Source organism: Oncorhynchus masou, unplaced genomic scaffold, assembly GCF_036934945.1.
Source record: "Oncorhynchus masou masou isolate Uvic2021 unplaced genomic scaffold, UVic_Omas_1.1 unplaced_scaffold_1164, whole genome shotgun sequence".
Taxonomy (NCBI): Eukaryota; Metazoa; Chordata; class Actinopteri; order Salmoniformes; family Salmonidae; genus Oncorhynchus; species Oncorhynchus masou.
The window spans coordinates 18,456-45,709 of NW_027001400.1; the positions used below are offsets into that span (position 1 = coordinate 18,456).

The following is a 27,254-nucleotide window of genomic DNA, read 5'->3' on the forward strand; positions in this document are numbered from 1 at the left end:
AGGACTTGGTAGCTGGTTGGTTAAGGCGATGGACTACACTATTGAGTTGGAACCCCATCCGTGACACACAACATTTGTTCTTTTCTCCCTTGCATGGCCCTACATGAAAGTAAAAACGCTGAAATAAAGCAGAACATGTGACAGCTTGCGCAAACAAACTCAATAAAGATGGCAGTGGTGGGATTTGAACCCACGCCTCCTTAGAGACTGGAGCCTTAATCCAGCGCCTTAGACCGCTCGGCCACACTACCCAGCTCTGGAAAAATATTCACACTTTCTCGTCAGTTACCTAGGGCGTCTGCACTTCCTTGTATTTTAGTCTTCTTTTTCATTTTCTTCTTTAAAATATTTATGTATCTCATGTTGCTCTTGCTTCCGTCATCTTTTTTTGATTCTCTTTTTAAAAATCTTAATTTATCTCATGTTGCTCTTTCTTGCATTGTGTACACTGAAAATTTGTTTCTGCTTTTATGTCTGAAGCAGATTGAATTTGAAAAACACAGCAGATAATTTCAAAAACAGAAGTGGGAACTAGGGTAAGGCCTGGATTCCTTTATTTGTCTGGTGTCCTTGGTGGCCTTGTTTGGAATTACATTACAGTTTTCTGTTGAGAAAACGTTGCAGCGGTGGACTTTAAACCCACATCTCTGAAAGAATGGATCCTTAAATCCAGTACTCTGGACAGCTCGGCCACATTACCCACTGTTAAAATGGACTGCTGGGTCGTCGCCTTGCTCAGCCCAACTTTCCTTGTTTACCATCAAGGCTTTGAAATGAACAACCACTGGAAGGAGGTGCAACTGCCAGCACAAGAGCACAGGACTTGGTAGCTGGTTGGTTAAGGCGATGGACTACACTATTGAGTTGGAACCTCATCCGTGACACACAACATTTGTTCTTTTCTCCCTTGCATGGCCCTACATGAAAGTAAAAACGCTGAAATAAAGCAGAACATGTGACAGCTTGCGCAAACAAACTCAATAAAGATGGCAGTGGTGGGATTTGAACCCACGCTCCTTAGAGACTGGAGCCTTAATCCAGCGCCTTAGACCGCTCGGCCACACTACCCAGCTCTGGAAAAATATTCACACTTTCTCGTCAGTTACCTAGGGCGTCTGCACTTCCTTGTATTTTAGTCTTCTTTTTCATTTTCTTCTTTAAAATATTTATGTATCTCATGTTGCTCTTGCTTCCGTCATCTTTTTTGATTCTCTTTTTAAAAATCTTAATTTATCTCATGTTGCTCTTTCTTGCATTGTGTACACTGAAAATTTGTTTCTGCTTTTATGTCTGAAGCAGATTGAATTTGAAAAACACAGCAGATAATTTCAAAAACAGAAGTGGGAACTAGGGTAAGGCCTGGATTCCTTTATTTGTCCGGTGTCCTTGGTGGCCTTGTTTGGAATTACATTACAGTTTTCTGTTGAGAAAACGTTGCAGCGGTGGACTTTAAACCCACATCTCTGAAAGAATGGATCCTTAAATCCAGTACTCTGGACAGCTCGGCCACATTACCCACTGTTAAAATGGACTGCTGGGTCGTCGCCTTGCTCAGCCCAACTTTCCTTGTTTACCATCAAGGCTTTGAAATGAACAACCACTGGAAGGAGGTGCAACTGCCAGCACAAGAGCACAGGACTTGGTAGCTGGTTGGTTAAGGCGATGGACTACACTATTGAGTTGGAACCCCATCCGTGACACACAACATTTGTTCTTTTCTCCCTTGCATGGCCCTACATGAAAGTAAAAACGCTGAAATAAAGCAGAACATGTGACAGCTTGCGCAAACAAACTCAATAAAGATGGCAGTGGTGGGATTTGAACCCACGCCTCCTTAGAGACTGGAGCCTTAATCCAGCGCCTTAGACCGCTCGGCCACACTACCCAGCTCTGGAAAAATATTCACACTTTCTCGTCAGTTACCTAGGGCGTCTGCACTTCCTTGTATTTTAGTCTTCTTTTTCATTTTCTTCTTTAAAATATTTATGTATCTCATGTTGCTCTTGCTTCCGTCATCTTTTTTGATTCTCTTTTTAAAAATCTTAATTTATCTCATGTTGCTCTTTCTTGCATTGTGTACACTGAAAATTTGTTTCTGCTTTTATGTCTGAAGCAGATTGAATTTGAAAAACACAGCAGATAATTTCAAAAACAGAAGTGGGAACTAGGGTAAGGCCTGGATTCCCTTTATTTGTCTGGTGTCCTTGGTGGCCTTGTTTGGAATTACATTACAGTTTTCTGTTGAGAAAACGTTGCAGCGGTGGACTTTAAACCCACATCTCTGAAAGAATGGATCCTTAAATCCAGTACTCTGGACAGCTCGGCCACATTACCCACTGTTAAAATGGACTGCTGGGTCGTCGCCTTGCTCAGCCCAACTTTCCTTGTTTACCATCAAGGCTTTGAAATGAACAACCACTGGAAGGAGGTGCAACTGCCAGCACAAGAGCACAGGACTTGGTAGCTGGTTGGTTAAGGCGATGGACTACACTATTGAGTTGGAACCCCATCCGTGACACACAACATTTGTTCTTTTCTCCCTTGCATGGCCCTACATGAAAGTAAAAACGCTGAAATAAAGCAGAACATGTGACAGCTTGCGCAAACAAACTCAATAAAGATGGCAGTGGTGGGATTTGAACCCACGCCTCCTTAGAGACTGGAGCCTTAATCCAGCGCCTTAGACCGCTCGGCCACACTACCCAGCTCTGGAAAAATATTCACACTTTCTCGTCAGTTACCTAGGGCGTCTGCACTTCCTTGTATTTTAGTCTTCTTTTTCATTTTCTTCTTTAAAATATTTATGTATCTCATGTTGCTCTTGCTTCCGTCATCTTTTTTTGATTCTCTTTTTAAAAATCTTAATTTATCTCATGTTGCTCTTTCTTGCATTGTGTACACTGAAAATTTGTTTCTGCTTTTATGTCTGAAGCAGATTGAATTTGAAAAACACAGCAGATAATTTCAAAAACAGAAGTGGGAACTAGGGTAAGGCCTGGATTCCCTTTATTTGTCTGGTGTCCTTGGTGGCCTTGTTTGGAATTACATTACAGTTTTCTGTTGAGAAAACGTTGCAGCGGTGGACTTTAAACCCACATCTCTGAAAGAATGGATCCTTAAATCCAGTACTCTGGACAGCTCGGCCACATTACCCACTGTTAAAATGGACTGCTGGGTCGTCGCCTTGCTCAGCCCAACTTTCCTTGTTTACCATCAAGGCTTTGAAATGAACAACCACTGGAAGGAGGTGCAACTGCCAGCACAAGAGCACAGGACTTGGTAGCTGGTTGGTTAAGGCGATGGACTACACTATTGAGTTGGAACCCCATCCGTGACACACAACATTTGTTCTTTTCTCCCTTGCATGGCCCTACATGAAAGTAAAAACGCTGAAATAAAGCAGAACATGTGACAGCTTGCGCAAACAAACTCAATAAAGATGGCAGTGGTGGGATTTGAACCCACGCCTCCTTAGAGACTGGAGCCTTAATCCAGCGCCTTAGACCGCTCGGCCACACTACCCAGCTCTGGAAAAATATTCACACTTTCTCGTCAGTTACCTAGGGCGTCTGCACTTCCTTGTATTTTAGTCTTCTTTTTCATTTTCTTCTTTAAAATATTTATGTATCTCATGTTGCTCTTGCTTCCGTCATCTTTTTTTGATTCTCTTTTTAAAAATCTTAATTTATCTCATGTTGCTCTTTCTTGCATTGTGTACACTGAAAATTTGTTTCTGCTTTTATGTCTGAAGCAGATTGAATTTGAAAAACACAGCAGATAATTTCAAAAACAGAAGTGGGAACTAGGGTAAGGCCTGGATTCCTTTATTTGTCCGGTGTCCTTGGTGGCCTTGTTTGGAATTACATTACAGTTTTCTGTTGAGAAAACGTTGCAGCGGTGGACTTTAAACCCACATCTCTGAAAGAATGGATCCTTAAATCCAGTACTCTGGACAGCTCGGCCACATTACCCACTGTTAAAATGGACTGCTGGGTCGTCGCCTTGCTCAGCCCAACTTTCCTTGTTTACCATCAAGGCTTTGAAATGAACAACCACTGGAAGGAGGTGCAACTGCCAGCACAAGAGCACAGGACTTGGTAGCTGGTTGGTTAAGGCGATGGACTACACTATTGAGTTGGAACCCCATCCGTGACACACAACATTTGTTCTTTTCTCCCTTGCATGGCCCTACATGAAAGTAAAAACGCTGAAATAAAGCAGAACATGTGACAGCTTGCGCAAACAAACTCAATAAAGATGGCAGTGGTGGGATTTGAACCCACGCCTCCTTAGAGACTGGAGCCTTAATCCAGCGCCTTAGACCGCTCGGCCACACTACCCAGCTCTGGAAAAATATTCACACTTTCTCGTCAGTTACCTAGGGCGTCTGCACTTCCTTGTATTTTAGTCTTCTTTTTCATTTTCTTCTTTAAAATATTTATGTATCTCATGTTGCTCTTGCTTCCGTCATCTTTTTTGATTCTCTTTTTAAAAATCTTAATTTATCTCATGTTGCTCTTTCTTGCATTGTGTACACTGAAAATTTGTTTCTGCTTTTATGTCTGAAGCAGATTGAATTTGAAAAACACAGCAGATAATTTCAAAAACAGAAGTGGGAACTAGGGTAAGGCCTGGATTCCCTTTATTTGTCTGGTGTCCTTGGTGGCCTTGTTTGGAATTACATTACAGTTTTCTGTTGAGAAAACGTTGCAGCGGTGGACTTTAAACCCACATCTCTGAAAGAATGGATCCTTAAATCCAGTACTCTGGACAGCTCGGCCACATTACCCACTGTTAAAATGGACTGCTGGGTCATCGCCTTGCTCAGCCCAACTTTCCTTGTTTACCATCAAGGCTTTGAAATGAACAACCACCTGGAAGGAGGTGCAACTGCCAGCACAAGAGCACAGGACTTGGTAGCTGGTTGGTTAAGGCGATGGACTACACTATTGAGTTGGAACCCCATCCGTGACACACAACATTTGTTCTTTTCTCCCTTGCATGGCCCTACATGAAAGTAAAAACGCTGAAATAAAGCAGAACATGTGACAGCTTGCGCAAACAAACTCAATAAAGATGGCAGTGGTGGGATTTGAACCCACGCCTCCTTAGAGACTGGAGCCTTAATCCAGCGCCTTAGACCGCTCGGCCACACTACCCAGCTCTGGAAAAATATTCACACTTTCTCGTCAGTTACCTAGGGCGTCTGCACTTCCTTGTATTTTAGTCTTCTTTTTCATTTTCTTCTTTAAAATATTTATGTATCTCATGTTGCTCTTGCTTCCGTCATCTTTTTTTGATTCTCTTTTTAAAAATCTTAATTTATCTCATGTTGCTCTTTCTTGCATTGTGTACACTGAAAATTTGTTTCTGCTTTTATGTCTGAAGCAGATTGAATTTGAAAAACACAGCAGATAATTTCAAAAACAGAAGTGGGAACTAGGGTAAGGCCTGGATTCCCTTTATTTGTCTGGTGTCCTTGGTGGCCTTGTTTGGAATTACATTACAGTTTTCTGTTGAGAAAACGTTGCAGCGGTGGACTTTAAACCCACATCTCTGAAAGAATGGATCCTTAAATCCAGTACTCTGGACAGCTCGGCCACATTACCCACTGTTAAAATGGACTGCTGGGTCGTCGCCTTGCTCAGCCCAACTTTCCTTGTTTACCATCAAGGCTTTGAAATGAACAACCACCGGAAGGAGGTGCAACTGCCAGCACAAGAGCACAGGACTTGGTAGCTGGTTGGTTAAGGCGATGGACTACACTATTGAGTTGGAACCCCATCCGTGACACACAACATTTGTTCTTTTCTCCCTTGCATGGCCCTACATGAAAGTAAAAACGCTGAAATAAAGCAGAACATGTGACAGCTTGCGCAAACAAACTCAATAAAGATGGCAGTGGTGGGATTTGAACCCACGCCTCCTTAGAGACTGGAGCCTTAATCCAGCGCCTTAGACCGCTCGGCCACACTACCCAGCTCTGGAAAAATATTCACACTTTCTCGTCAGTTACCTAGGGCGTCTGCACTTCCTTGTATTTTAGTCTTCTTTTTCATTTTCTTCTTTAAAATATTTATGTATCTCATGTTGCTCTTGCTTCCGTCATCTTTTTTGATTCTCTTTTTAAAAATCTTAATTTATCTCATGTTGCTCTTTCTTGCATTGTGTACACTGAAAATTTGTTTCTGCTTTTATGTCTGAAGCAGATTGAATTTGAAAAACACAGCAGATAATTTCAAAAACAGAAGTGGGAACTAGGGTAAGGCCTGGATTCCCTTTATTTGTCTGGTGTCCTTGGTGGCCTTGTTTGGAATTACATTACAGTTTTCTGTTGAGAAAACGTTGCAGCGGTGGACTTTAAACCCACATCTCTGAAAGAATGGATCCTTAAATCCAGTACTCTGGACAGCTCGGCCACATTACCCACTGTTAAAATGGACTGCTGGGTCGTCGCCTTGCTCAGCCCAACTTTCCTTGTTTACCATCAAGGCTTTGAAATGAACAACCACTGGAAGGAGGTGCAACTGCCAGCACAAGAGCACAGGACTTGGTAGCTGGTTGGTTAAGGCGATGGAATACACTATTGAGTTGGAACCCCATCCGAGACACACAACATTTGTTCTTTTCTCCCTTGCATGGCCCTACATGAAAGTAAAAACGCTGAAATAAAGCAGAACATGTGACAGCTTGCGCAACCAAACTCAATAAAGATGGCAGTGGTGGGAATTGAACCAACGCCTCCTTAGAGACTGGAGCCTTAATCCAAAGCCTTAGACCGCTCGGCCACACTACCCAGCTCTGGAAAAATATTCACACTTTCTTGTCAGTTACCTAGGGCGTCTGCACTTCCTTGTATTTTAGTCTTCTTTTTCATTTTCTTCTTTAAAATATTTATGTATCTCATGTTGCTCTTGCTTCCGTCATCTTTTTTTGATTCTCTTTTTAAAAATCTTAATTTATCTCATGTTGCTCTTTCTTGCATTGTGTACACTGAAAATTTGTTTCTGCTTTTATGTCTGAAGCAGATTGAATTTGAAAAACACAGCAGATAATTTCAAAAACAGAAGTGGGAACTAGGGTAAGGCCTGGATTCCTTTTATTTGTCCGGTGTCCTTGGTGGCCTTGTTTGGAATTACATTACAGTTTTCTGTTGAGAAAACGTTGCAGCGGTGGACTTTAAACCCACATCTCTGAAAGAATGGATCCTTAAATCCAGTACTCTGGACAGCTCGGCCACATTACCCACTGTTAAAATGGACTGCTGGGTCGTCGCCTTGCTCAGCCCAACTTTCCTTGTTTACCATCAAGGCTTTGAAATGAACAACCACTGGAAGGAGGTGCAACTGCCAGCACAAGAGCACAGGACTTGGTAGCTGGTTGGTTAAGGCGATGGACTACACTATTGAGTTGGAACCCCATCCGTGACACACAACATTTGTTCTTTTCTCCCTTGCATGGCCCTACATGAAAGTAAAAACGCTGAAATAAAGCAGAACATGTGACAGCTTGCGCAAACAAACTCAATAAAGATGGCAGTGGTGGGATTTGAACCCACGCCTCCTTAGAGACTGGAGCCTTAATCCAGCGCCTTAGACCGCTCGGCCACACTACCCAGCTCTGGAAAAATATTCACACTTTCTCGTCAGTTACCTAGGGCGTCTGCACTTCCTTGTATTTTAGTCTTCTTTTTCATTTTCTTCTTTAAAATATTTATGTATCTCATGTTGCTCTTGCTTCCGTCATCTTTTTTGATTCTCTTTTTAAAAATCTTTATCTCATGTTGCTCTTTCTTGCATTGTGTACACTGAAAATTTGTTTCTGCTTTTATGTCTGAAGCAGATTGAATTTGAAAAACACAGCAGATAATTTCAAAAACAGAAGTGGGAACTAGGGTAAGGCCTGGATTCCCTTTATTTGTCCTGGTGTCCTTGGTGGCCTTGTTTGGAATTACATTACAGTTTTCTGTTGAGAAAACGTTGCAGCGGTGGACTTTAAACCCACATCTCTGAAAGAATGGATCCTTAAATCCAGTACTCTGGACAGCTCGGCCACATTACCCACTGTTAAAATGGACTGCTGGGTCGTCGCCTTGCTCAGCCCAACTTTCCTTGTTTACCATCAAGGCTTTGAAATGAACAACCACTGGAAGGAGGTGCAACTGCCAGCACAAGAGCACAGGACTTGGTAGCTGGTTGGTTAAGGCGATGGACTACACTATTGAGTTGGAACCCCATCCGTGACACACAACATTTGTTCTTTTCTCCCTTGCATGGCCCTACATGAAAGTAAAAACGCTGAAATAAAGCAGAACATGTGACAGCTTGCGCAAACAAACTCAATAAAGATGGCAGTGGTGGGATTTGAACCCACGCCTCCTTAGAGACTGGAGCCTTAATCCAGCGCCTTAGACCGCTCGGCCACACTACCCAGCTCTGGAAAATATTCACACTTTCTCGTCAGTTACCTAGGGCGTCTGCACTTCCTTGTATTTTAGTCTTCTTTTTCATTTTCTTCTTTAAAATATTTATGTATCTCATGTTGCTCTTTCTTCCGTCATCTTTTTTTGATTCTCTTTTTAAAAATCTTAATTTATCTCATGTTGCTCTTTCTTGCATTGTGTACACTGAAAATTTGTTTCTGCTTTTATGTCTGAAGCAGATTGAATTTGAAAAACACAGCAGATAATTTCAAAAACAGAAGTGGGAACTAGGGTAAGGCCTGGATTCCTTTATTTGTCCGGTGTCCTTGGTGGCCTTGTTTGGAATTACATTACAGTTTTCTGTTGAGAAAACGTTGCAGCGGTGGACTTTAAACCCACATCTCTGAAAGAATGGATCCTTAAATCCAGTACTCTGGACAGCTCGGCCACATTACCCACTGTTAAAATGGACTGCTGGTCGTCGTCGCCTTGCTCAGCCCAACTTTCCTTGTTTACCATCAAGGCTTTGAAATGAACAACCACTGGAAGGAGGTGCAACTGCCAGCACAAGAGCACAGGACTTGGTAGCTGGTTGGTTAAGGCGATGGAATACACTATTGAGTTGGAACCCCATCCGTGACACACAACATTTGTTCTTTTCTCCCTTGCATGGCCCTACATGAAAGTAAAAACGCTGAAATAAAGCAGAACATGTGACAGCTTGCGCAAACAAACTCAATAAAGATGGCAGTGGTGGGATTTGAACCCACGCCTCCTTAGAGACTGGAGCCTTAATCCAGCGCCTTAGACCGCTCGGCCACACTACCCAGCTCTGGAAAAATATTCACACTTTCTCGTCAGTTACCTAGGGCGTCTGCACTTCCTTGTATTTTAGTCTTCTTTTTCATTTTCTTCTTTAAAATATTTATGTATCTCATGTTGCTCTTTGCTTCCGTCATCTTTTTTTGATTCTCTTTTTAAAAATCTTAATTTATCTCATGTTGCTCTTTCTTGCATTGTGTACACTGAAAATTTGTTTCTGCTTTTATGTCTGAAGCAGATTGAATTTGAAAAACACAGCAGATAATTTCAAAAACAGAAGTGGGAACTAGGGTAAGGCCTGGATTCCCTTTATTTGTCCGGTGTCCTTGGTGGCCTTGTTTGGAATTACATTACAGTTTTCTGTTGAGAAAACGTTGCAGCGGTGGACTTTAAACCCACATCTCTGAAAGAATGGATCCTTAAATCCAGTACTCTGGACAGCTCGGCCACATTACCCACTGTTAAAATGGACTGCTGGGTCGTCGCCTTGCTCAGCCCAACTTTCCTTGTTTACCATCAAGGCTTTGAAATGAACAACCACTGGAAGGAGGTGCAACTGCCAGCACAAGAGCACAGGACTTGGTAGCTGGTTGGTTAAGGCGATGGAATACACTATTGAGTTGGAACCCCATCCGAGACACACAACATTTGCTCTTTTCTCCCTTGCATGGCCCTACATGAAAGTAAAAACGCTGAAATAAAGCAGAACATGTGACAGCTTGCGCAAACAAACTCAATAAAGATGGCAGTGGTGGGATTTGAACCCACGCCTCCTTAGAGACTGGAGCCTTAATCCAGCACCTTAGACCGCTTGGCCACACTACACAGGTCTGGAAAAATATTCACACTTTCTCGTCAGTTACCTAGGGCGTCTGCACTTCCTTGTATTTTCGTCTTCTTTTTCATTTTCTTCTTTAAAATATTTATGTATCTCATATTGCTCTTGCTTCCGTCATCTTTTTTGATTCTCTTTTTAAAAATCTTTAATTTTTCTCATGTTGCTCTTCTTGCATTGTGTACACTGAAAATTTGTTTCTGCTTTTATGTCTGAAGCAGATTGAATTTGAAAAACACAGCAGATAATTTCAAAAACAGAAGTGGGAACTAGGGTAAGGCCTGGATTCCCTTTATTTGTCTGGTGTCCTTGGTGGCCTTGTTTGAATTACATTACAGTTTTCTGTTGAGAAAACGTTGCAGCGGTGGACTTTAAACCCACATCTCTGAAAGAATGGATCCTTAAATCCAGTACTCTGGACAGCTCGGCCACATTACCCACTGTTAAAATGGACTGCTGGGTCATCGCCTTGCTCAGCCCAACTTTCCTTGTTTACCATCAAGGCTTTGAAATGAACAACCACCGGAAGGAGGTGCAACTGCCAGCACAAGAGCACAGGACTTGGTAGCTGGTTGGTTAAGGCGATGGACTACACTATTGAGTTGGAACCCCATCCGTGACACACAACATTTGTTCTTTTCTCCCTTGCATGGCCCTACATGAAAGTAAAAACGCTGAAATAAAGCAGAACATGTGACAGCTTGCGCAAACAAACTCAATAAAGATGGCAGTGGTGGGATTTGAACCCACGCCTCCTTAGAGACTGGAGCCTTAATCCAGCGCCTTAGACCGCTCGGCCAAACTACCCAGCTCTGGAAAAATATTCACACTTTCTCGTCAGTTACCTAGGGCGTCTGCACTTCCTTGTATTTTAGTCTCTTTTTCATTTTCTTCTTTAAAATATTTATGTATCTCATGTTGCTCTTGCTTCCGTCATCTTTTTTTGATTCTCTTTTAAAAATCTTAATTTATCTCATGTTGCTCTTTCTTGCATTGTGTACACTGAAAATTTGTTTCTGCTTTTATGTCTGAAGCAGATTGAATTTGAAAAACACAGCAGATAATTTCAAAAACAGAAGTGGGAACTAGGGTAAGGCCTGGATTCCCTTTATTTGTCTGGTGTCCTTGGTGGCCTTGTTTGGAATTACATTACAGTTTTCTGTTGAGAAAACGTTGCAGCGGTGGACTTTAAACCCACATCTCTGAAAGAATGGATCCTTAAATCCAGTACTCTGGACAGCTCGGCCACATTACCCACTGTTAAAATGGACTGCTGGGTCGTCGCCTTGCTTAGCCCAACTTTCCTTGTTTACCATCAAGGCTTTGAAATGAACAACCAATAGAAGGAGGTGCAACTGCCAGCACAAGAGCACAGGACTTGGTAGCTGGTTGGTTAAGGCGATGGACTACACTATTGAGTTTGAACCCCAACCGAGACACACAACATTTGTTCTTTTCTCCCTTGCATGGTCCTACATGAAAGTAAAAACTCTGAAATAAAGCAGAACATGTGACAGCTTGCGCAACCAAACTCAATAAAGATGGCAGTGGTGGGAATTGAACCCACGCCTCCTTAGAGACTGGAGCCTTAATCCAGCACCTTAGACCGCTCGGCCACACTACCCAGCTCTGGAAAAATATTCACACTTTCTCGTCAGTTACCTAGGGCGTCTGCACTTCCTTGTATTTTAGTCTTCTTTTTCATTTTCTTCTTTAAAATATTTATGTATCTCATGTTGCTCTTGCTTCCGTCATCTTTTTTAAATTCTCTTTTTAAAAATCTTAATTTATCTCATGTTGCTCTTTCTTGCATTGTGTACACTGAAAATTTGTTTCTGCTTTTATGTCTGAAGCAGATTGAATTTGAAAAACACAGCAGATAATTTCAAAAACAGAAGTGGGAACTAGGGTAAGGCCTGGATTCCCTTTATTTGTCTGGTGTCCTTGGTGGCCTTGTTTGGAATTACATTACAGTTTTCTGTTGAGAAAACGTTGCAGCGGTGGACTTTAAACCCACATCTCTGAAAGAATGGATCCTTAAATCCAGTACTCTGGACAGCTCGGCCACATTACCCACTGTTAAAATGGACTGCTGGGTCATCTCCTTGCTCAGCCCAACTTTCCTTGTTTACCATCAAGGCTTTGAAATGAACAACCACCAGAAGGAGGTGCAACTGCCAGCACAAGAGCACAGGACTTGGTAGCTGGTTGGTTAAGGCGATGGACTACACTATTGAGTTGGAACCCCATCCGTGACACACAACATTTGTTCTTTTCTCCCTTGCATGGCCCTACATGAAAGTAAAAACGCTGAAATAAAGCAGAACATGTGACAGCTTGCGCAAACAAACTCAATAAAGATGGCAGTGGTGGGATTTGAACCCACGCCTCCTTAGAGACTGGAGCCTTAATCCAGCGCCTTAGACCGCTCGGCCACACTACCCAGCTCTGGAAAGATATTCACACTTTCTCGTCAGTTACCTAGGGCGTCTGCACTTCCTTGTATTTTAGTCTTCTTTTTCATTTTCTTCTTTAAAATATTTATGTATCTCATGTTGCTCTTTCTTCCGTCATCTTTTTTTGATTCTCTTTTTAAAAATCTTAATTTATCTCATGTTGCTCTTTCTTGCATTGTGTACACTGAAAATTTGTTTCTGCTTTTATGTCTGAAGCAGATTGAATTTGAAAAACACAGCAGATAATTTCAAAAACAGAAGTGGGAACTAGGGTAAGGCCTGGATTCCTTTATTTGTCCGGTGTCCTTGGTGGCCTTGTTTGGAATTACATTACAGTTTTCTGTTGAGAAAACGTTGCAGCGGTGGACTTTAAACCCACATCTCTGAAAGAATGGATCCTTAAATCCAGTACTCTGGACAGCTCGGCCACATTACCCACTGTTAAAATGGACTGCTGGGTCGTCGCCTTGCTCAGCCCAACTTTCCTTGTTTACCATCAAGGCTTTGAAATGAACAACCACTGGAAGGAGGTGCAACTGCCAGCACAAGAGCACAGGACTTGGTAGCTGGTTGGTTAAGGCGATGGACTACACTATTGAGTTGGAACCCCATCCGAGACACACAACATTTGCTCTTTTCTCCCTTGCATGGCCCTACATGAAAGTAAAAACGCTGAAATAAAGCAGAACATGTGACAGCTTGCGCAAACAAACTCAATAAAGATGGCAGTGGTGGGATTTGAACCCACGCCTCCTTAGAGACTGGAGCCTTAATCCAGCGCCTTAGACCGCTCGGCCACACTACCCAGCTCTGGAAAAATATTCACACTTTCTCGTCAGTTACCTAGGGCGTCTGCACTTCCTTGTATTTTAGTCTTCTTTTTCATTTTCTTCTTTAAAATATTTATGTATCTCATGTTGCTCTTGCTTCCGTCATCTTTTTTTGATTCTCTTTTTAAAAATCTTAATTTATCTCATGTTGCTCTTTCTTGCATTGTGTACACTGAAAATTTGTTTCTGCTTTTATGTCTGAAGCAGATTGAATTTGAAAAACACAGCAGATAATTTCAAAAACAGAAGTGGGAACTAGGGTAAGGCCTGGATTCCCTTTATTTGTCTGGTGTCCTTGGTGGCCTTGTTTGGAATTACATTACAGTTTTCTGTTGAGAAAACGTTGCAGCGGTGGACTTTAAACCCACATCTCTGAAAGAATGGATCCTTAAATCCAGTACTCTGGACAGCTCGGCCACATTACCCACTGTTAAAATGGACTGCTGGGTCGTCGCCTTGCTCAGCCCAACTTTCCTTGTTTACCATCAAGGCTTTGAAATGAACAACCACTGGAAGGAGGTGCAACTGCCAGCACAAGAGCACAGGACTTGGTAGCTGGTTGGTTAAGGCGATGGACTACACTATTGAGTTGGAACCCCATCCGTGACACACAACATTTGTTCTTTTCTCCCTTGCATGGCCCTACATGAAAGTAAAAACGCTGAAATAAAGCAGAACATGTGACAGCTTGCGCAAACAAACTCAATAAAGATGGCAGTGGTGGGATTTGAACCCACGCCTCCTTAGAGACTGGAGCCTTAATCCAGCGACTTAGACCGCTCGGCAAAACTACCCAGCTCTGGAAAAATATTCACACTTTCTCGTCAGTTACCTAGGGCGTCTGCACTTCCTTGTATTTTAGTCTTCTTTTTCATTTTCTTCTTTAAAATATTTATGTATCTCATGTTGCTCTTGCTTCCGTCATCTTTTTTTGATTCTCTTTTTAAAAATCTTAATTTATCTCATGTTGCTCTTTCTTGCATTGTGTACACTGAAAATTTGTTTCTGCTTTTATGTCTGAAGCAGATTGAATTTGAAAAACACAGCAGATAATTTCAAAAACAGAAGTGGGAACTAGGGTAAGGCCTGGATTCCCTTTATTTGTCTGGTGTCCTTGGTGGCCTTGTTTGGAATTACATTACAGTTTTCTGTTGAGAAAACGTTGCAGCGGTGGACTTTAAACCCACATCTCTGAAAGAATGGATCCTTAAATCCAGTACTCTGGACAGCTCGGCCACATTACCCACTGTTAAAATGGACTGCTGGGTCGTCGCCTTGCTCAGCCCAACTTTCCTTGTTTACCATCAAGGCTTTGAAATGAACAACCACTGGAAGGAGGTGCAACTGCCAGCACAATAGCACAGGACTTGGTAGGTGGTTGGTTAAGGCGATGGAATACACTATTGAGTTGGAACCCCATCCGAGACACACAACATTTGCTCTTTTCTCCCTTGCATGGCCCTACATGAAAGTAAAAACGCTGAAATAAAGCAGAACATGTGACAGCTTGCGCAAACAAACTCAATAAAGATGGCAGTGGTGGGATTTGAACCCACGCCTCCTTAGAGACTGGAGCCTTAATCCAGCACCTTAGACCGCTCGGCCACACTACCCAGCTCAGGAAAAATATTCACACTTTCTCGTCAGTTACCTAGGGCGTCTGCACTTCCTTGTATTTTAGTCTTCTTTTTCATTTTCTTCTTTAAAATATTTATGTATCTCATGTTGCTCTTGCTTCCGTCATCTTTTTTTGATTCTCTTTTTAAAAATCTTAATTTATCTCATGTTGCTCTTTCTTGCATTGTGTACACTGAAAATTTGTGCTTTTATGTCTGAACTTGTTTGAAAAACACAGCAGATAATTTCAAAAACAGAAGTGGGAACATTACTTTAGAATTACATTTTTCTGTTGAGAAAACGTTGCAGCGGTGGACTTTAAACCCACATCTCTGAAAGAATGGATCCTTAAATCCAGTACTCTGGACAGCCCGGCCACATTACCCACTGTTAAAATGGACTGCTGGGTCGTCGCCTTGCTTAGCCCAACTTTCCTTGTTTACCATCAAGGCTTTGAAATGAACAACCACCAGAAGGAGGTGCAACTGCCAGCACAAGAGCACAGGACTTGGTAGCTGGTTGGTTAAGGCGATGGACTACACTATTGAGTTTGAACCCCATCCGTGACACACAACATTTGTTCTTTTCTCCCTTGCATGGCCCTACATGAAAGTAAAAACGCTGAAATAAAGCAGAACATGTGACAGCTTGCGCAAACAAACTCAATAAAGATGGCAGTGGTGGGATTTGAACCCACGCCTCCTTAGAGACTGGAGCCTTAATCCAGCACCTTAGACCGCTCGGCCACACTACCCAGCTCTGGAAAAATATTCACACTTTCTCGTCAGTTACCTAGGGCGTCTGCACTTCCTTGTATTTTAGTCTTCTTTTTCATTTTCTTCTTTAAAATATTTATGTATCTCATGTTGCTCTTGCTTCCGTCATCTTTTTTTGATTCTCTTTTTAAAAATCTTAATTTATCTCATGTTGCTCTTTCTTGCATTGTGTACACTGAAAATTTGTTTCTGCTTTTATGTCTGAAGCAGATTGAATTTGAAAAACACAGCAGATAATTTCAAAAACAGAAGTGGGAACTAGGGTAAGGCCTGGATTCCCTTTATTTGTCTGGTGTCCTTGGTGGCCTTGTTTGGAATTACATTACAGTTTTCTGTTGAGAAAACGTTGCAGCGGTGGACTTTAAACCCACATCTCTGAAAGAATGGATCCTTAAATCCAGTACTCTGGACAGCTCGGCCACATTACCCACTGTTAAAATGGACTGCTGGGTCGTCGCCTTGCTCAGCCCAACTTTCCTTGTTTACCATCAAGGCTTTGAAATGAACAACCACTGGAAGGAGGTGCAACTGCCAGCACAAGAGCACAGGACTTGGTAGCTGGTTGGTTAAGGCGATGGACTACACTATTGAGTTTGAACCCCATCCGAGACACACAACATTTGTTCTTTTCTCCCTTGCATGGCCCTACATGAAAGTAAAAACGCTGAAATAAAGCAGAACATGTGACAGCTTGCGCAAACAAACTCAATAAAGATGGCAGTGGTGGGATTTGAACCCACGCCTCCTTAGAGACTGGAGCCTTAATCCAGCACCTTAGACCGCTCGGCCACACTACCCAGCTCTGGAAAAATATTCACACTTTCTCGTCAGTTACCTAGGGCGTCTGCACTTCCTTGTATTTTAGTCTTCTTTTTCATTTTCTTCTTTAAAATATTTATGTATCTCATGTTGCTCTTGCTTCCGTCATCTTTTTTTGATTCTCTTTTTAAAAATCTTAATTTATCTCATGTTGAATTTGAAAAAGGGTAAGGATCTTTCTTGCATTGTGTACACTGAAAATTTGTTTCTGCTTTTATGTCTGAAGCAGATTGAATTTGAAAAACACAGCAGATAATTTTGGGTTTGGATTCCCTTTATTTGTCTGGTGTCCTTGGTGGCCTTGTTTGGAATTACATTACAGTTTTCTGTTGAGAAAACGTTGCAGCGGTGGACTTTAAACCCACATCTCTGAAAGAATGGATCCTTAAATCCAGTACTCTGGACAGCTCGGCCACATTACCCACTGTTAAAATGGACTGCTGGGTCGTCGCCTTGCTCAGCCCAACTTTCCTTGTTTACCATCAAGGCTTTGAAATGAACAACCACTGGAAGGAGGTGCAACTGCCAGCACAAGAGCACAGGACTTGGTAGCTGGTTGGTTAAGGCGATGGACTACACTATTGAGTTGGAACCCCATCCGTGACACACAACATTTGTTCTTTTCTCCCTTGCATGGCCCTACATGAAAGTAAAAACGCTGAAATAAAGCAGAACATGTGACAGCTTGCGCAAACAAACTCAATAAAGATGGCAGTGGTGGGATTTGAACCCACGCCTCCTTAGAGACTGGAGCCTTAATCCAGCGCCTTAGACCGCTCGGCCAAACTACCCAGCTCTGGAAAAATATTCACACTTTCTCGTCAGTTACCTAGGCGTCTGCACTTCCTTGTATTTTAGTCTTCTTTTTCATTTTCTTCTTTAAAATATTTATGTATCTCATGTTGCTCTTGCTTCCGTCATCTTTTTTTGATTCTCTTTTTAAAAATCTTAATTTATCTCATGTTGCTCTTTCTTGCATTGTGTACACTGAAAATTTGTTTCTGCTTTTATGTCTGAAGCAGATTGAATTTGAAAAACACAGCAGATAATTTCAAAAACAGAAGTGGGAACTAGGGTAAGGCCTGGATTCCCTTTATTTGTCTGGTGTCCTTGGTGGCCTTGTTTGGAATTACATTACAGTTTTCTGTTGAGAAAACGTTGCAGCGGTGGACTTTAAACCCACATCTCTGAAAGAATGGATCCTTAAATCCAGTACTCTGGACAGCTCGGCCACATTACCCACTGTTAAAATGGACTGCTGGGTCGTCGCCTTGCTCAGCCCAACTTTCCTTGTTTACCATCAAGGCTTTGAAATGAACAACCACTGGAAGGAGGTGCAACTGCCAGCACAAGAGCACAGGACTTGGTAGCTGGTTGGTTAAGGCGATGGACTACACTATTGAGTTGGAACCCCATCCGTGACACACAACATTTGTTCTTTTCTCCCTTGCATGGCCCTACATGAAAGTAAAAACGCTGAAATAAAGCAGAACATGTGACAGCTTGCGCAAACAAACTCAATAAAGATGGCAGTGGTGGGATTTGAACCCACGCCTCCTTAGAGACTGGAGCCTTAATCCAGCACCTTAGACCGCTCGGCCACACTACCCAGCTCTGGAAAAATATTCACACTTTCTCGTCAGTTACCTAGGGCGTCTGCACTTCCTTGTATTTTAGTCTTCTTTTTCATTTTCTTCTTTAAAATATTTATGTATCTCATGTTGCTCTTGCTTCCGTCATCTTTTTTTGATTCTCTTTTTAAAAATCTTAATTTATCTCATGTTGCTCTTTCTTGCATTGTGTACACTGAAAATTTGTTTCTGCTTTTATGTCTGAAGCAGATTGAATTTGAAAAACACAGCAGATAATTTCAAAAACAGAAGTGGGAACTAGGGTAAGGCCTGGATTCCTTTATTTGTCGGTGTCCTTGGTGGCCTTGTTTGGAATTACATTACAGTTTTCTGTTGAGAAAACGTTGCAGCGGTGGACTTTAAACCCACATCTCTGAAAGAATGGATCCTTAAATCCAGTACTCTGGACAGCTCGGCCACATTACCCACTGTTAAAATGGACTGCTGGGTCATCGCCTTGCTCAGCCCAACTTTCCTTGTTTACCATCAAGGCTTTGAAATGAACAACCACCTGGAAGGAGGTGCAACTGCCAGCACAAGAGCACAGGACTTGGTAGCTGGTTGGTTAAGGCGATGGACTACACTATTGAGTTGGAACCCCATCCGTGACACACAACATTTGTTCTTTTCTCCCTTGCATGGCCCTACATGAAAGTAAAAACGCTGAAATAAAGCAGAACATGTGACAGCTTGCGCAAACAAACTCAATAAAGATGGCAGTGGTGGGATTTGAACCCACGCCTCCTTAGAGACTGGAGCCTTAATCCAGCGCCTTAGACCGCTCGGCCACACTACCCAGCTCTGGAAAATATTCACACTTTCTCGTCAGTTACCTAGGCGTCTGCACTTCCTTGTATTTTAGTCTTCTTTTTCATTTTCTTCTTTAAAATGTTTATGTATCTCATGTTGCTCTTTCTTCCGTCATCTTTTTTGATTCTCTTTTTAAAAATCTTAATTTATCTCATGTTGCTCTTTCTTGCATTGTGTACACTGAAAATTTGTTTCTGCTTTTATGTCTGAAGCAGATTGAATTTGAAAAACACAGCAGATAATTTCAAAAACAGAAGTGGGAACTAGGGTAAGGCCTGGATTCCTTTTATTTGTCCGGTGTCCTTGGTGGCCTTGTTTGGAATTACATTACAGTTTTCTGTTGAGAAAACGTTGCAGCGGTGGACTTTAAACCCACATCTCTGAAAGAATGGATCCTTAAATCCAGTACTCTGGACAGCTCGGCCACATTACCCACTGTTAAAATGGACTGCTGGGTCGTCGCCTTGCTCAGCCCAACTTTCCTTGTTTACCATCAAGGCTTTGAAATGAACAACCACTGGAAGGAGGTGCAACTGCCAGCACAAGAGCACAGGACTTGGTAGCTGGTTGGTTAAGGCGATGGAATACACTATTGATTGAGTTGGAACCCCATCCGAGACACACAACATTTGCTCTTTTCTCCCTTGCATGGCCCTACATGAAAGTAAAAACGCTGAAATAAAGCAGAACATGTGACAGCTTGCGCAAACAAACTCAATAAAGATGGCAGTGGTGGGATTTGAACCCACGCCTCCTTAGAGACTGGAGCCTTAATCCAGCGACTTAGACCGCTCGGCAAAACTACCCAGCTCTGGAAAAATATTCACACTTTCTCATCAGTTACCTAGGGCGTCTGCACTTCCTTGTATTTTAGTCTTCTTTTTCATTTTCTTCTTTAAAATATTTATGTATCTCATGTTGCTCTTGCTTCCGTCATCTTTTTTTGATTCTCTTTTTAAAAATCTTAATTTATCTCATGTTGCTCTTTCTTGCATTGTGTACACTGAAAATTTGTTTCTGCTTTTATGTCTGAAGCAGATTGAATTTGAAAAACACAGCAGATAATTTCAAAAACAGAAGTGGGAACTAGGGTAAGGCCTGGATTCCCTTTATTTGTCTGGTGTCCTTGGTGGCCTTGTTTGGAATTACATTACAGTTTTCTGTTGAGAAAACGTTGCAGCGGTGGACTTTAAACCCACATCTCTGAAAGAATGGATCCTTAAATCCAGTACTCTGGACAGCTCGGCCACATTACCCACTGTTAAAATGGACTGCTGGGTCGTCGCCTTGCTCAGCCCAACTTTCCTTGTTTACCATCAAGGCTTTGAAATGAACAACCACTGGAAGGAGGTGCAACTGCCAGCACAAGAGCACAGGACTTGGTAGCTGGTTGGTTAAGGCGATGGACTACACTATTGAGTTTGAACCCCATCCGAGACACACAACATTTGTTCTTTTCTCCCTTGCATGGTGCTACATGAAAGTAAAAACGCTGAAATAAAGCAGAACATGTGACAGCTTGCGCAACCAAACTCAATAAAGATGGCAGTGGTGGGAATTGAACACACGCCTCCTTAGAGACTGGAGCCTTAATCCAGCACCTTAGACCGCTCGGCCACACTACCCAGCTCTGGAAAACTATTCACACTTTCTAGTCAGTTACCTAGGGCGTCTGCACTTCCTTGTATTTTAGTCTTCTTTTTCATTTTCTTCTTTAAAATATTTATGTATCTCATGTTGCTCTTGCTTCCGTCATCTTTTTTTGATTCTCTTTTTAAAAATCTTAATTTATCTCATGTTGCTCTTTCTTTTTGTACATGAAAATTTGTGCTTTTACACAGATTGAATTTGCAGATAATTTCAAAAACAGAAGTGGGAATTAGGCCTGGATTCCTTTATTTGTCCGGTGTTTGGTCTTGTTTGAATTACATTACAGTTTTCTGTTGAGAAAACGTTGCAGCGGTGGACTTTAAACCCACATCTCTGAAAGAATGGATCCTTAAATCCAGTACTCTGGACAGCTCGGCCACATTACCCACTGTTAAAATGGACTGCTGGGTCATCGCCTTGCTCAGCCCAACTTTCCTTGTTTACCATCAAGGCTTTGAAATGAACAACCACTGGAAGGAGGTGCAACTGCCAGCACAAGAGCACAGGACTTGGTAGCTGGTTGGTTAAGGCGATGGACTACACTATTGAGTTGGAACCCCATCCGTGACACACAACATTTGTTCTTTTCTCCCTTGCATGGCCCTACATGAAAGTAAAAATGCTGAAATAAAGCAGAACATGTGACAGCTTGCGCAAACAAACTCAATAAAGATGGCAGTGGTGGGATTTGAACCCACGCCTCCTTAGAGACTGGAGCCTTAATCCAGCGCCTTAGACCGCTCGGCCACACTACCCAGCTCTGGAAAATATTCACACTTTCTCGTCAGTTACCTAGGGCGTCTGCACTTCCTTGTATTTTAGTCTTCTTTTTCATTTTCTTCTTTAAAATGTTTATGTATCTCATGTTGCTCTTTCTTCCGTCATCTTTTTTGATTCTCTTTTTAAAAATCTTAATTTATCTCATGTTGCTCTTTCTTGCATTGTGTACACTGAAAATTTGTTTCTGCTTTTATGTCTGAAGCAGATTGAATTTGAAAAACACAGCAGATAATTTCAAAAACAGAAGTGGGAACTAGGGTAAGGCCTGGATTCCCTTTATTTGTCCGGTGTCCTTGGTGGCCTTGTTTGGAATTACATTACAGTTTTCTGTTGAGAAAACGTTGCAGCGGTGGACTTTAAACCCACATCTCTGAAAGAATGGATCCTTAAATCCAGTACTCTGGACAGCTCGGCCACATTACCCACTGTTAAAATGGACTGCTGGGTCATCGCCTTGCTCAGCCCAACTTTCCTTGTTTACCATCAAGGCTTTGAAATGAACAACCACTGGAAGGAGGTGCAACTGCCAGCACAAGAGCACAGGACTTGGTAGCTGGTTGGTTAAGGCGATGGACTACACTATTGAGTTGGAACCCCATCCGTGACACACAACATTTGTTCTTTTCTCCCTTGCATGGCCCTACATGAAAGTAAAAACGCTGAAATAAAGCAGAACATGTGACAGCTTGCGCAAACAAACTCAATAAAGATGGCAGTGGTGGGATTTGAACCCACGCCTCCTTAGAGACTGGAGCCTTAATCCAGCGCCTTAGACCGCTCGGCCACACTACCCAGCTCTGGAAAGATATTCACACTTTCTCGTCAGTTACCTAGGGCGTCTGCACTTCCTTGTATTTTAGTCTTCTTTTTCATTTTCTTCTTTAAAATATTTATGTATCTCATGTTGCTCTTTCTTCCGTCATCTTTTTTTGATTCTCTTTTTAAAAATCTTAATTTATCTCATGTTGCTCTTTCTTGCATTGTGTACACTGAAAATTTGTTTCTGCTTTTATGTCTGAAGCAGATTGAATTTGAAAAACACAGCAGATAATTTCAAAAACAGAAGTGGGAACTAGGGTAAGGCCTGGATTCCCTTTATTTGTCCGGTGTCCTTGGTGGCCTTGTTTGGAATTACATTACAGTTTTCTGTTGAGAAAACGTTGCAGCGGTGGACTTTAAACCCACATCTCTGAAAGAATGGATCCTTAAATCCAGTACTCTGGACAGCTCGGCCACATTACCCACTGTTAAAATGGACTGCTGGGTCGTCGCCTTGCTCAGCCCAACTTTCCTTGTTTACCATCAAGGCTTTGAAATGAACAACCACTGGAAGGAGGTGCAACTGCCAGCACAAGAGCACAGGACTTGGTAGCTGGTTGGTTAAGGCGATGGACTACACTATTGAGTTTGAACCCCATCCGAGACACACAACATTTGTTCTTTTCTCCCTTGCATGGCCCTACATGAAAGTAAAAACGCTGAAATAAAGCAGAACATGTGACAGCTTGCGCAAACAAACTCAATAAAGATGGCAGTGGTGGGATTTGAACCCACGCCTCCTTAGAGACTGGAGCCTTAATCCAGCACCTTAGACCGCTCGGCCACACTACCCAGCTCTGGAAAAATATTCACACTTTCTCGTCAGTTACCTAGGGCGTCTGCACTTCCTTGTATTTTAGTCTTCTTTTTCATTTTCTTCTTTAAAATATTTATGTATCTCATGTTGCTCTTGCTTCCGTCATCTTTTTTTGATTCTCTTTTTAAAAATCTTAATTTATCTCATGTTGCTCTTTCTTGCATTGTGTACACAAGCAGATTGAATTTGAAAAACACAGCAGATAATTTTGGGAACAGGGTAAGGCCTGGATTCCTTTATTTGTCTGGTGTCCTTGGTGGCCTTGTTTGAATTACATTACAGTTTTCTGTTGAAAACGTTGCAGCGGTGGACTTTAAACCCACATCTCTGAAAGAATGGATCCTTAAATCCAGTACTCTGGACAGCTCGGCCACATTACCCACTGTTAAAATGGACTGCTGGGTCATCGCCTTGCTCAGCCCAACTTTCCTTGTTTACCATCAAGGCTTTGAAATGAACAACCACCAGAAGGAGGTGCAACTGCCAGCACAAGAGCACAGGACTTGGTAGCTGGTTGGTTAAGGCGATGGACTACACTATTGAGTTGGAACCCCATCCGTGACACACAACATTTGTTCTTTTCTCCCTTGCATGGCCCTACATGAAAGTAAAAACGCTGAAATAAAGCAGAACATGTGACAGCTTGCGCAAACAAACTCAATAAAGATGGCAGTGGTGGGATTTGAACCCACGCCTCCTTAGAGACTGGAGCCTTAATCCAGCGCCTTAGACCGCTCGGCCACACTACCCAGCTCTGGAAAGATATTCACACTTTCTCGTCAGTTACCTAGGGCGTCTGCACTTCCTTGTATTTTAGTCTTCTTTTTCATTTTCTTCTTTAAAATATTTATGTATCTCATGTTGCTCTTTCTTCCGTCATCTTTTTTTGATTCTCTTTTTAAAAATCTTAATTTATCTCATGTTGCTCTTTCTTGCATTGTGTACACTGAAAATTTGTTTCTGCTTTTATGTCTGAAGCAGATTGAATTTGAAAAACACAGCAGATAATTTCAAAAACAGAAGTGGGAACTAGGGTAAGGCCTGGATTCCCTTTATTTGTCCGGTGTCCTTGGTGGCCTTGTTTGGAATTACATTACAGTTTTCTGTTGAGAAAACGTTGCAGCGGTGGACTTTAAACCCACATCTCTGAAAGAATGGATCCTTAAATCCAGTACTCTGGACAGCTCGGCCACATTACCCACTGTTAAAATGGACTGCTGGGTCATCGCCTTGCTCAGCCCAACTTTCCTTGTTTACCATCAAGGCTTTGAAATGAACAACCACTGGAAGGAGGTGCAACTGCCAGCACAAGAGCACAGGACTTGGTAGCTGGTTGGTTAAGGCGATGGACTACACTATTGAGTTGGAACCCCATCCGTGACACACAACATTTGTTCTTTTCTCCCTTGCATGGCCCTACATGAAAGTAAAAACGCTGAAATAAAGCAGAACATGTGACAGCTTGCGCAAACAAACTCAATAAAGATGGCAGTGGTGGGATTTGAACCCACGCCTCCTTAGAGACTGGAGCCTTAATCCAGCGCCTTAGACCGCTCGGCCACACTACCCAGCTCTGGAAAGATATTCACACTTTCTCGTCAGTTACCTAGGGCGTCTGCACTTCCTTGTATTTTAGTCTTCTTTTTCATTTTCTTCTTTAAAATATTTATGTATCTCATGTTGCTCTTTCTTCCGTCATCTTTTTTTGATTCTCTTTTTAAAAATCTTAATTTATCTCATGTTGCTCTTTCTTGCATTGTGTACACTGAAAATTTGTTTCTGCTTTTATGTCTGAAGCAGATTGAATTTGAAAAACACAGCAGATAATTTCAAAAACAGAAGTGGGAACTAGGGTAAGGCCTGGATTCCTTTATTTGTCCGGTGTCCTTGGTGGCCTTGTTTGGAATTACATTACAGTTTTCTGTTGAGAAAACGTTGCAGCGGTGGACTTTAAACCCACATCTCTGAAAGAATGGATCCTTAAATCCAGTACTCTGGACAGCTCGGCCACATTACCCACTGTTAAAATGGACTGCTGGGTCATCGCCTTGCTCAGCCCAACTTTCCTTGTTTACCATCAAGGCTTTGAAATGAACAACCACTGGAAGGAGGTGCAACTGCCAGCACAAGAGCACAGGACTTGGTAGCTGGTTGGTTAAGGCGATGGACTACACTATTGAGTTGGAACCCCATCCGTGACACACAACATTTGTTCTTTTCTCCCTTGCATGGCCCTACATGAAAGTAAAAACGCTGAAATAAAGCAGAACATGTGACAGCTTGCGCAAACAAACTCAATAAAGATGGCAGTGGTGGGATTTGAACCCACGCCTCCTTAGAGACTGGAGCCTTAATCCAGCGCCTTAGACCGCTCGGCCACACTACCCAGCTCTGGAAAAATATTCACACTTTCTCGTCAGTTACCTAGGGCGTCTGCACTTCCTTGTATTTTAGTCTTCTTTTTCATTTTCTTCTTTAAAATATTTATGTATCTCATGTTGCTCTTTCTTCCGTCATCTTTTTTTGATTCTCTTTTTAAAAATCTTAATTTATCTCATGTTGCTCTTTCTTGCATTGTGTACACTGAAAATTTGTTTCTGCTTTTATGTCTGAAGCAGATTGAATTTGAAAAACACAGCAGATAATTTCAAAAACAGAAGTGGGAACTAGGGTAAGGCCTGGATTCCCTTTATTTGTCCGGTGTCCTTGGTGGCCTTGTTTGGAATTACATTACAGTTTTCTGTTGAGAAAACGTTGCAGCGGTGGACTTTAAACCCACATCTCTGAAAGAATGGATCCTTAAATCCAGTACTCTGGACAGCTCGGCCACATTACCCACTGTTAAAATGGACTGCTGGGTCGTCGCCTTGCTTCAGCCCAACTTTCCTTGTTTACCATCAAGGCTTTGAAATGAACAACCACCAGAAGGAGGTGCAACTGCCAGCACAAGAGCACAGGACTTGGTAGCTGGTTGGTTAAGGCGATGGACTACACTATTGAGTTTGAACCCCAACCGAGACACACAACATTTGTTCTTTTCTCCCTTGCATGGCCCTACATGAAAGTAAAAACGCTGAAATAAAGCAGAACATGTGACAGCTTGCGCAAACAAACTCAATAAAGATGGCAGTGGTGGGAATTGAACCCACGCCTCCTTAGAGACTGGAGGCTTAATCCAGCACCTTAGACCGCTCGGCCACACTACCCAGCTCTGGAAAAATATTCACACTTTCTCGTCAGTTACCTAGGGCATCTGCACTTCCTTGTATTTTAGTCTTCTTTTTCATTTTCTTCTTTAAAATATTTATGTATCTCATGTTGCTCTTGCTTCCGTCATCTTTTTTTGATTCTCTTTTTAAAAATCTTAATTTATCTCATGTTGCTCTTTTTCTTACACATTTGTTTCTGCTTTTACACTTGTTTGAAAAACACAGCAGATAATTTTACATTACTTTATTTGTCCGGTGTTTTCTTGTTGAATTACATTACAGTTTTCTGAAAACGTTGCAGCGGTGGACTTTAAACCCACATCTCTGAAAGAATGGATCCTTAAATCCAGTACTCTGGACAGCTCGGCCACATTACCCACTGTTAAAATGGACTGCTGGGTCATCGCCTTGCTCAGCCCAACTTTCCTTGTTTACCATCAAGGCTTTGAAATGAACAACCACCAGAAGGAGGTGCAACTGCCAGCACAAGAGCACAGGACTTGGTAGCTGGTTGGTTAAGGCGATGGACTACACTATTGAGTTGGAACCCCATCCGTGACACACAACATTTGTTCTTTTCTCCCTTGCATGGCCCTACATGAAAGTAAAAATGCTGAAATAAAGCAGAACATGTGACAGCTTGCGCAAACAAACTCAATAAAGATGGCAGTGGTGGGATTTGAACCCACGCCTCCTTAGAGACTGGAGCCTTAATCCAGCGCCTTAGACCGCTCGGCCACACTACCCAGCTCTGGAAAGATATTCACACTTTCTCGTCAGTTACCTAGGGCGTCTGCACTTCCTTGTATTTTAGTCTTCTTTTTCATTTTCTTCTTTAAAATATTTATGTATCTCATGTTGCTCTTTCTTCCGTCATCTTTTTTTGATTCTCTTTTTAAAAATCTTAATTTATTCATGCATTGTGTACACTGAAAATTTGTTTCTGCTTTTATGTCTGAAG

General features: G+C 42.1%; 29 non-coding genes across 29 annotated transcripts; all 29 read right to left on the minus strand.

Annotated features, from left to right (window-relative positions):
• Nucleotides 1–169: 169 nt before the first annotated feature.
• trnal-aag (transfer RNA leucine (anticodon AAG)) lies at nucleotides 170–251 on the minus strand. Its single transcript has one exon. It is a non-coding gene; the product is annotated as a tRNA-Leu (tRNA).
• Nucleotides 252–987: 736 nt separating this feature from the next.
• trnal-aag (transfer RNA leucine (anticodon AAG)) lies at nucleotides 988–1,068 on the minus strand. The gene has a single exon. It is a non-coding gene; the product is annotated as a tRNA-Leu (tRNA).
• A 735-nt stretch (nucleotides 1,069–1,803) lies between these two features.
• On the minus strand, nucleotides 1,804–1,885 carry trnal-aag (transfer RNA leucine (anticodon AAG)). The gene has a single exon. It is a non-coding gene; the product is annotated as a tRNA-Leu (tRNA).
• A 736-nt stretch (nucleotides 1,886–2,621) lies between these two features.
• On the minus strand, nucleotides 2,622–2,703 carry trnal-aag (transfer RNA leucine (anticodon AAG)). The gene has a single exon. It is a non-coding gene; the product is annotated as a tRNA-Leu (tRNA).
• A 737-nt stretch (nucleotides 2,704–3,440) lies between these two features.
• trnal-aag (transfer RNA leucine (anticodon AAG)) lies at nucleotides 3,441–3,522 on the minus strand. Its single transcript has one exon. It is a non-coding gene; the product is annotated as a tRNA-Leu (tRNA).
• A 736-nt stretch (nucleotides 3,523–4,258) lies between these two features.
• Nucleotides 4,259–4,340, minus strand: trnal-aag (transfer RNA leucine (anticodon AAG)). Its single transcript has one exon. It is a non-coding gene; the product is annotated as a tRNA-Leu (tRNA).
• A 737-nt stretch (nucleotides 4,341–5,077) lies between these two features.
• trnal-aag (transfer RNA leucine (anticodon AAG)) lies at nucleotides 5,078–5,159 on the minus strand. Its single transcript has one exon. It is a non-coding gene; the product is annotated as a tRNA-Leu (tRNA).
• A 737-nt stretch (nucleotides 5,160–5,896) lies between these two features.
• Nucleotides 5,897–5,978, minus strand: trnal-aag (transfer RNA leucine (anticodon AAG)). Its single transcript has one exon. It is a non-coding gene; the product is annotated as a tRNA-Leu (tRNA).
• A 1,555-nt stretch (nucleotides 5,979–7,533) lies between these two features.
• Nucleotides 7,534–7,615, minus strand: trnal-aag (transfer RNA leucine (anticodon AAG)). Its single transcript has one exon. It is a non-coding gene; the product is annotated as a tRNA-Leu (tRNA).
• Nucleotides 7,616–8,348: 733 nt separating this feature from the next.
• Nucleotides 8,349–8,430, minus strand: trnal-aag (transfer RNA leucine (anticodon AAG)). Its single transcript has one exon. It is a non-coding gene; the product is annotated as a tRNA-Leu (tRNA).
• A 737-nt stretch (nucleotides 8,431–9,167) lies between these two features.
• trnal-aag (transfer RNA leucine (anticodon AAG)) lies at nucleotides 9,168–9,249 on the minus strand. The gene has a single exon. It is a non-coding gene; the product is annotated as a tRNA-Leu (tRNA).
• A 1,555-nt stretch (nucleotides 9,250–10,804) lies between these two features.
• trnal-aag (transfer RNA leucine (anticodon AAG)) lies at nucleotides 10,805–10,886 on the minus strand. Its single transcript has one exon. It is a non-coding gene; the product is annotated as a tRNA-Leu (tRNA).
• A 735-nt stretch (nucleotides 10,887–11,621) lies between these two features.
• On the minus strand, nucleotides 11,622–11,703 carry trnal-aag (transfer RNA leucine (anticodon AAG)). Its single transcript has one exon. It is a non-coding gene; the product is annotated as a tRNA-Leu (tRNA).
• A 737-nt stretch (nucleotides 11,704–12,440) lies between these two features.
• On the minus strand, nucleotides 12,441–12,522 carry trnal-aag (transfer RNA leucine (anticodon AAG)). The gene has a single exon. It is a non-coding gene; the product is annotated as a tRNA-Leu (tRNA).
• Nucleotides 12,523–13,258: 736 nt separating this feature from the next.
• Nucleotides 13,259–13,340, minus strand: trnal-aag (transfer RNA leucine (anticodon AAG)). The gene has a single exon. It is a non-coding gene; the product is annotated as a tRNA-Leu (tRNA).
• A 1,556-nt stretch (nucleotides 13,341–14,896) lies between these two features.
• On the minus strand, nucleotides 14,897–14,978 carry trnal-aag (transfer RNA leucine (anticodon AAG)). Its single transcript has one exon. It is a non-coding gene; the product is annotated as a tRNA-Leu (tRNA).
• A 676-nt stretch (nucleotides 14,979–15,654) lies between these two features.
• On the minus strand, nucleotides 15,655–15,736 carry trnal-aag (transfer RNA leucine (anticodon AAG)). The gene has a single exon. It is a non-coding gene; the product is annotated as a tRNA-Leu (tRNA).
• Nucleotides 15,737–16,473: 737 nt separating this feature from the next.
• Nucleotides 16,474–16,555, minus strand: trnal-aag (transfer RNA leucine (anticodon AAG)). Its single transcript has one exon. It is a non-coding gene; the product is annotated as a tRNA-Leu (tRNA).
• A 731-nt stretch (nucleotides 16,556–17,286) lies between these two features.
• On the minus strand, nucleotides 17,287–17,368 carry trnal-aag (transfer RNA leucine (anticodon AAG)). The gene has a single exon. It is a non-coding gene; the product is annotated as a tRNA-Leu (tRNA).
• A 736-nt stretch (nucleotides 17,369–18,104) lies between these two features.
• Nucleotides 18,105–18,186, minus strand: trnal-aag (transfer RNA leucine (anticodon AAG)). Its single transcript has one exon. It is a non-coding gene; the product is annotated as a tRNA-Leu (tRNA).
• A 736-nt stretch (nucleotides 18,187–18,922) lies between these two features.
• Nucleotides 18,923–19,004, minus strand: trnal-aag (transfer RNA leucine (anticodon AAG)). The gene has a single exon. It is a non-coding gene; the product is annotated as a tRNA-Leu (tRNA).
• Nucleotides 19,005–21,341: 2,337 nt separating this feature from the next.
• trnal-aag (transfer RNA leucine (anticodon AAG)) lies at nucleotides 21,342–21,423 on the minus strand. The gene has a single exon. It is a non-coding gene; the product is annotated as a tRNA-Leu (tRNA).
• A 735-nt stretch (nucleotides 21,424–22,158) lies between these two features.
• On the minus strand, nucleotides 22,159–22,240 carry trnal-aag (transfer RNA leucine (anticodon AAG)). The gene has a single exon. It is a non-coding gene; the product is annotated as a tRNA-Leu (tRNA).
• A 737-nt stretch (nucleotides 22,241–22,977) lies between these two features.
• Nucleotides 22,978–23,059, minus strand: trnal-aag (transfer RNA leucine (anticodon AAG)). The gene has a single exon. It is a non-coding gene; the product is annotated as a tRNA-Leu (tRNA).
• A 692-nt stretch (nucleotides 23,060–23,751) lies between these two features.
• trnal-aag (transfer RNA leucine (anticodon AAG)) lies at nucleotides 23,752–23,833 on the minus strand. The gene has a single exon. It is a non-coding gene; the product is annotated as a tRNA-Leu (tRNA).
• Nucleotides 23,834–24,570: 737 nt separating this feature from the next.
• Nucleotides 24,571–24,652, minus strand: trnal-aag (transfer RNA leucine (anticodon AAG)). The gene has a single exon. It is a non-coding gene; the product is annotated as a tRNA-Leu (tRNA).
• A 736-nt stretch (nucleotides 24,653–25,388) lies between these two features.
• trnal-aag (transfer RNA leucine (anticodon AAG)) lies at nucleotides 25,389–25,470 on the minus strand. The gene has a single exon. It is a non-coding gene; the product is annotated as a tRNA-Leu (tRNA).
• A 738-nt stretch (nucleotides 25,471–26,208) lies between these two features.
• trnal-aag (transfer RNA leucine (anticodon AAG)) lies at nucleotides 26,209–26,290 on the minus strand. The gene has a single exon. It is a non-coding gene; the product is annotated as a tRNA-Leu (tRNA).
• A 667-nt stretch (nucleotides 26,291–26,957) lies between these two features.
• Nucleotides 26,958–27,039, minus strand: trnal-aag (transfer RNA leucine (anticodon AAG)). Its single transcript has one exon. It is a non-coding gene; the product is annotated as a tRNA-Leu (tRNA).
• Nucleotides 27,040–27,254: the final 215 nt, after the last annotated feature.